The 8,047-nt window shown below is 40.3% G+C and overlaps 1 pseudogene across 1 annotated transcript; it reads right to left on the reverse strand.

The window, feature by feature from the left end:
* Positions 1-5,412: 5,412 nt before the first annotated feature.
* LOC112626340 lies at positions 5,413-6,163 on the reverse strand (annotated as a pseudogene). The gene has a single exon (XR_003119869.1). The product of XR_003119869.1 is annotated as a peptidyl-prolyl cis-trans isomerase A pseudogene (transcript).
* Between the last annotated feature and the right edge of the window lie 1,884 nt (positions 6,164-8,047).

The following is an 8,047-nucleotide window of genomic DNA, read 5'->3' on the forward strand; positions in this document are numbered from 1 at the left end:
GCTGGGATTACAGATATGCGCCACCATGGCTAATTTTGTATTTTTATTAGAGACGGGGTTTCACCATGTTGGCCAGGCTGGTCTTGAACTCCTGACCTCAGGTGATTCTCTCACCTTAGCCTCCCAAAGTGATGGGATTAGAGGTGTGAGCCACAACACCTGCCATTACTTTCAATGTAGTGAAAGTACAATAGTTTGTAGTGAATCTCTCTATTCTAAGCTACTGGGAATGAAAGCCAGGGTCTAGAAAATAATCTTTATGGTTTGTTTGCATGTTTGAAATAACTAATTTGTGGATATTGATCTCTTTCAAATTCTGGGTTTTTTTTTTAGATGAACAAAAGAGTCATTTGTGAGTAATAATAAGGAAGAGGCTGCCTCCAGGCTATGCATTCCATTCATTACCAGGCCTTCCCTGCAGGACCTGTTCTCTGGCCTCCAGCCTGCCTTATGGCATCACTTTGAATTTTGATTTACTTTTTTCCTTTTCATCTTTGCTTGTTCTTCCTTTTTCCCTTTCTCATTTTTCCAAAATGAGAAACCGTAGTATATAATTTTAAAAGTATGGATAAAATTACTCTTCGGGTTTAAACTACTTCCAAAGGTAGAGAAAAATCTTAAATTTTTCTGAAATTGTTTAAATTGTGAAATGTCAAAGGGTCATGGAGATGACTCTTTAGCAGTTAAATATTTTATATGAAAATTATATATATTTGAAATATATGTATGAAAATTAGACTTTACTAATTAGGGATAATTCAACCTGGTGAAGACTAAAGATAAGTTTTTTACTATTTAGAAATGACTTAACAGGGAAGCAATACTATACATATGATTATAGAACTAAGTTTAAATTACTTAAGACAAAGTATTTGAATATATGTTTAGAGCCAAAAGATATTGTTATCTATTAGACAGAATACATCCAACAAGAAGTCTTAGTACATTTTCTTAGCAGATAATTGGAGTCACTTTTTTATTTTGAAAGTAAGAATCCCAAGGCCCAGTTGGTCTCAAATTCCTGGCCTCAAGCAATCCTCCTGCCTTGGCCTCCCTAAGTGCTAGGATTATAGGCATGAGCCACCACGCCAGGCAAAAATTACTGTAAATGAGATTTTAAAAAATCAATTCAGAATATCTTCTTTATTGAGTTGTTCCATGTTAGTGAGGTTTTGCTGTAATTAGCTGTTCTGTAGGCAACAGGAACCCTTTAGAGAAGGTAACTATGTGCCTTGTACTGACCTCCAGGAAAAAAGGTAATATACTGTATAGCAACATTACACTTTTATAGGGGTCATTTTCCAGATGATCTCAACTTCAGAATATAATGTTCAGAGCCAGGACATGAGCATAAGTCTCTGAGCAGTCAAAAACAACTATTAAAAAGCACAAAATCTCATACCGTAACTCTGAAAAAGATCTCTTAGATGCTCAACTCATATCCTACTCATTTTTACTTTGCATATATTTCTAACAAGCTTCCCTATCAGTTTCCCCCCCTTGAGAATGAAATTAACACATTAGACGTAACACAATGTTAGAAGCAAATTCATTGACAGCAGCAAAAAGGAAGAACTGATAGTCTTTAGATTAAAGGAGGAATTGAAAAAGAACTGTAAGAGCAGAAATATTTTCTCAAAAAATCTGAGACCATTTCATGTAGGAACACACAGTTCAATATTTCAATAATACCTGACAATATGAATGAATTTCACCATCATTCTGGAATTGACAATCCATGACAGTGGCCCTGAATCATCGAGAAAAGATAGAACTAATTTAAGGTAGCAAAGTAAGTACACTGTATTTTAGAATTATTCTATCCAGAATTATTATAATTTTTAAAATTTAAAGGCAAGAATCATAGTTATCTGGAAAATGTTTATATTAAAGATTATGTTTCTTGAAAATGCCAGAAAAATGAGGCATCTCTGTGACTGTCAGATTTGGAATATTTTAGAGAGCAGCTGGGTAATTGCCTCTGAGCTATCATCTCTACTGCTTTCGAATTTTCTACTGGGAGGAAAGAGGAAAGCAGCACAGGTATCTCAACTGTGTGGCCCGTTAGACCATTAGTCTCTCTTTTTCAACATTCTCTGTGTGATGGAAAGGGCACAGGCATTGACGTTCAATCTGTTTGACTGCTGGTTCTGCCACTCAATAGTTTGATAACATTGGACAAACTACTTTAAACCTCAAATTTCTATCTGTAACTAGGGATTATGTTACCTACTCATGGAGCTGTTTTACGTGTACAGTGCCAGAGTCCAATTCTGAGCTTAATCTTGTACATATCTTTCCTGTTGTTTTGCTCTCAGTGACCAGCTTCTGGGCACTTACACAGAGAGTAGAAGTGGAGAAGAGTCAGAGGAAAGAGGTGGCTTTTGCAAGCCAGTGTTAAAGAATTGGTTCAAATACAGTTAACACAGAAAGATTAGCCCATTCAGCTTCCTACCATCACTGTGATGTTCCAGAATGTCTTTCTTCAAATGCATGATGTGGAGTTTCTTTTCCTTTCGAAGAATAATTTTAAATGCATAAAAATGATGAAGCATGGGAAAGCTAAGAGGCCCTTCACAGTGCAATTACTGTATGCCCGATATATCTTGGGAATGATTATGAACCGTTCAATACCAAAGCCATAATCCTAAGAGCATAGATTCATTCATTCCTCATTCATCAACCATTCAACCAACATTTGTTATGTGCCTGTCATGTTCCCAGCACTGCTGCAAGCACTGGGTATTCAAAGGCATAGTCTTTGACCCCAGGCATATTATAGCCTTGTAGGCAGACAAGTGCTCTAAAGTCTTGGCACTCAAAGTGTGACCTTTGGACCAGCAGTATCAGCATCACCTGGTAGCTTGCTAGAAATTCAGAACCTCGTGTCCCAACTCAGGCCTAATGAATCAGAATCTGCATTGTAACAAGATTACCAGGTAATTCATGTGCATATTATAATTTGAAAACCACAGCTTTATCATATTACACCTGTTGGGATTGGGAGATATTCTTGGGACAAGCTAGGGTTCAACAGTAGGCTATTCATTTTGATGTTATGTGGCTCAAGAAAGGTTGTACACCAAAAGTTACATGTATTAGTTTGCTAGAGCTGCTGTAAGAAAATATTACCAACTTGCTGGCTCAAACAATAGAACGTTATTGTCTCACAGTTCTGGAGGCAGGAAGTCTCAAATCCAGGTGTTGGCAGTGTTGGTTCCCTTTGAAGGCTAGGAGAGAGAATCAGTTCGATGATTCTTTCCCAGCTTCTGGTGGTCTGAGTCATTTCTTGGCTTATGGATGGCCATCTTCTCCCTATGTCTTATTTTCTTCCTTCTATGCATGTCTGTCTCTGTGTCCAAATTTCCCCTTTACGTAAGGACAACAGTCATTTTGGATTAGGGCCTATTTTAACGACCCCATTCTTGACTTGATCATCTGCAAACACCCTATTTCCAAATAAGGTTACATTCACAGGTACTGGGGTTTAGAACTTGAACATATTTCAGGGAGATATATTTCAACCCTTAACATGACCCATGATTTCAACTTGAAAGATGATTAGTAGGCTGGGTGCCGTGGCTCATGCCTATAATCCCAGCATGTTGGGAGGCCGAGGCAGGCTGATCACCTGAGGTCAGGAGTTCGAGACCAGCCTGGACAATATGGTGAAACCCTGTCTCTACTAAAATATACAAAAATTAGCTGGGCGTGGTGGCAGGTGATTAAATCCCAGCTACTTGGGAGGCAGAGGCAGGAGAATCATTTGAACCCGGAAGGCAGAGGTTGCAATGAGCCAAGATGAAGCCATTGCACTCAAACCTGGGGGATAAGAGTGAGATTTCTCTCTCAAAAAAAAAAAAAAAAAAAAAAAAAAAGAAAGATGATTAGTAAAGCAAACTGGGGAAAAAGCAAAGGATGGCATTTTAGGAGGTGGTGGGACCAGCATGATGAGTAAAGGCAGGAGTGAAGCAGTCTGCTTAAGAAACTGCCTGCCTCTCAGTAACCATGGCTGAAGGACAAGAGGTGGGGTAAGGAAGGAGGCAGATCTATTAGGGAAGTAGGCAGATCTTAAAATACTGCGGCAGGGTTGAACTTTTATTTTGTAGGCAATGGGGAACCAAAAGAAAGGTTCTAACTTTTGGTGATACGGCTAGGTTTTCAGTTTCCTGTAAATAGGGTGTAGGGTAGACTGAGTTTACTTTGGGGATTAGAGTCATCTCTGAAGAGGTCACCCCTCTGGTCTCAGTGATTGATGATGAGGGCCTGAGTTGGGGTAACATCAAAGAAGAGTAGAGGAAATGATTGAAAGAAATGGTACTGTATGTCAGCCCTGGAGTTTGTTTAAATCCCAGGTTGTCACCCAGTCCGCAGGTGTGGGGGGTGCTTAGCCTCAGGGGGCAGGGATTACCCTACCCACATAAGCCCTGGAATTTGTGTTGGCCCAAAAAGCAAGCAAGACAAAGGATGCTCCCTGCTCCATCTCCCCGACTCTCAGCCCTCTGTAGTCAACCTAGGGGTACATCAGCAGACTTTTGATTTTCCTTCAAGATACCAGCAATATTTAGACAAAGCTGCAGCAGCAGAAACATTCATGACTCTCCTGGGATCCAGATCAAAGCACAAAGAAGAACCTGGACTGAAAGGCAGTCTCTATCTAACTAGAGAATTTAGGAATTAATTTAGAATCTTATCTTTCCAAAACTTTGGAGGGGAGCCAGCTCTTAAAGAAGAGTATTAGAGGAAAAACACCAAAGTATTAAATGACTCCAAAGATCTGATGAACATATGTACTCGCTGAAAGGCTGGCTGTACTGGAAGCCCTGTTATGGTCTGGGGAATTAGAGGGGATCTTTCTAATTCATGTTCAGTGTAATTTCTGTAAGCCCTTGGTTCTCCATCTAATTACCTGCTGAACACAAACATAAAGCAGTGTTACGTTATATTAAGGCCTACCTGAAAGTGGTGCAGGAAACCCCAAAGCTACACGTGGTTCTCATGGAGTCCTTTAAGTCAAAGTCAAAGTCCTCTCCTGGGTCCACTGACAATTCAGGTGGACTCTGAGGAAGACAGAGAAGTGGTATGGCAGCTAGAAATGAGAAACATATCTTCATTATTGCACCCTATTGCTTAGACATTTTTACATGAAAGATCAGATAGTAAATACTTCAGGGTTCGTGGTCCACATACAGTCTCTGTCCCATATTCTCTGCTTTGGGGATTTTTTTTTTTTAAAAAAACAATGCTTTAAAAACATTTTTAGTTTGTGGGCCATACAAAAACAGGCTAAAGGCCTTCATTAGCAAACCTTGGCTTAGAGCAGGCTCATGATGCCTAGAAAACAATAGATAAGCGACCTGTTTTACTTAATCATTTGGAGACATTTGGGTTTTTCTTTCTTTTTTTTTTTTTGACAATTGTTACTTAGTTTTTATTTCATAATCATAAACTTAACTCTGCAATCCAGCTAGGCATGGGAGAGAACAAGGAAAACATGGAACCCAAAGGGAACTGCAGCGAGAGCACAAAGATTCTAGGATACTGTGAGCAAATGGGGTGGAGGGGTGCTCTCCTGAGCTACAGAAGGAATGGTCTGGTGGTTAAGATAAAACACAAGTCAAACTTATTCGAGTTGTCCACAGTCAGCAATGGTGATCTTCTTGCTGGTCTTGCCATTCCTGGACCCAAAGCGCTCCATGGCCTCCACAATATTCATGCCTTCTTTCACTTTGCCAAAGACCACATGCTTGCCATCCAACCACTCAGTCTTGGCAGTGCAGATGAAAAACTGGGAACCATTTGTGTTGGGTCCAGCATTTGCCATGGACAAGATGCCAGGACCTGTATGCTTTAGGATGAAGTTCTCATCTTCAAATTTCTCCCCATAGATGGACTTGCCACCAGTGCCATTATGGCGTGTGAAGTCACCACCCTGACACATAAACCCTGGAATAATTCTGTGAAAGCAGGAACCCTTATAACCAAATCCTTTCTCTCCAGTGCTCAGAGCACGAAAATTTTCTGCTGTCTTTGGAATCTTGTCTGCAAACAGCTCGAAGGATACGCGGCCCAAGGGCTCGCCGTCGAAGGCAATGTCGAAGAACACGGTAGGGTTGACCATGGCTAGTAGTACAGGACTTTCCTCGGCGGCAGCGTCTGCAAAGCCGACATTTGGGTTTTTCTTCACACCTCTTCCGACCATAAAGTCTGATTCACTGGAGTCTTGTAGTTAGCTGTCTTGTTTGAATGCTCTCCAAGAATTCAGGAGTGAGGCTGTGTGGCCTGCTTTCTGCTGAACATATCCTGAGGCCTCAGGACCAGAAGTGATTGATTGATGTGCAAGAAGCAAATGGCCTCTTGTCTTCCACTGACTGCAATAAAACCATCAGCACTAATAAGAAAACAAGCTCCCCACTGAGAAGCCAAAGGAATGGGCCTGCTTCTAGGATGGTATGATTTTGCCTTCCCCAGTCATGGATTATACTTCCAATTAGCTCCAACCCTCATGGCATCCTGTACAGCATCTCTTGGGGAGATGTCTGGCCAGTTCACACATGTCAGGTGTTATATTAGTAACACACCTCCTGGTATCAATACAACAGACCTGGTGTTTGCTTTCTGACTCATAGACATGGTTTCCATGGAACTGAAGTACATACCACCAACAATGCCCAGTCTGTTCCACATACAGACCCTTTCGGGGTGTCTGCCCTAAAGCAGACTAGAAAAAAGGAAATAATCTGAGAAAGAATTTTTTTTTTTTTTTTTTTGAGGTGGAGTCTCGCTCTGTCGCCCAGGCTGGAGTGCAGTGGCCGGATCTCAGCTCACTGCAAGCTCCGCCTCCCGGGTTTACGCCATTTTCCTGCCTCAGCCACCCGAGTAGCTGGGACTACAGGCGCTTGCCACCTCGCCCGGCTAGTTTTTTGTATTTCTTAGTAGAGACGGGGTTTCACAGTGTTAGCCAGGATGGTCTCGATCTCCTGACCTCGTGATCCGCCGTTTCGGCCTCCCAAAGTGCTGGGATTATAGGCTTGAGCCACCGCGCCCGGCGAGAAAGAATTTTTTAAAAACAAACTAACAAACAACTCAATATAGGTGTATCTCAATTGCAAAATCAAATCTCTATTCCAACATCATAAAATGCAGACAACTATGTACAATGATATAGATAAATACCATGTACAATGATATACATAGACACAATGGAATGAATTAGCTCTAACATATATGCAAAAACAAAAATATATGATGTGTGTCTGTGACCCCAAACAGTGGTAGTATTTTATTCCAGCAGCATCATTAAAGAAGTTGATTAACATCTACATAAAGATAGTTAGGTACTGACTATAGGGGAAATAAACTTCTGATGTGTACTCCTCATGCTGGGGGAAAGAAGAAAAATTGTTTAGGCACTTTGTTATCTTCTCGTTTCCTTCTTACCCTCCAATTCTACTTAGCATGCAAACTACTATGGGTTTATAGTGGACAACCTGCCAACAAACAGAAAGAAAAAGATGTGTCTATCATTCAAGTGTGAGTTTTTTGTCACGTGAGTCCAGAAGAAAGTCATTGTCTTCCTAGCAGATAAAGTTGTTCCCTGGCTATATACATGGATGTTTCCCTGTGTGCCTTGAAATCCACACAGAGTGAGTTTGCAACTGTGTTTTCCAGAAAGGTGTAAGGTGAAAATAAAAGCCCACTTCTCAGCTATTGTATTGCTGGCTTATTTTATGTGCAGAATATTCTATTTAAGTAGAGCACTTGTAGAAAATTTTATATAACTTGAAAAATTCTCACTAGAATTTCTACAATATCAATGTAAATCTCATGTTGGCTTAAGATTTAAACATACACATGAGCTACTATTGAACTGCACAAGTTTAAAACTGTCTACAAACAAATATAATTGACCAATATGGTAGGAATATACAGCAGTACAAATGATGTAAAGTAAATTGCCCTTTAAATTATATGTACTTTAATAACTCAAAACATTGTAGTGCATATAAGGGATTTTACAAGTCATAGCATTTTAACTGCTGTTTCT

The sequence above is a fragment of the Theropithecus gelada genome, chromosome 6, assembly GCF_003255815.1.
Source record: "Theropithecus gelada isolate Dixy chromosome 6, Tgel_1.0, whole genome shotgun sequence".
In the NCBI taxonomy this organism is placed as follows: domain Eukaryota; kingdom Metazoa; phylum Chordata; class Mammalia; order Primates; family Cercopithecidae; genus Theropithecus; species Theropithecus gelada.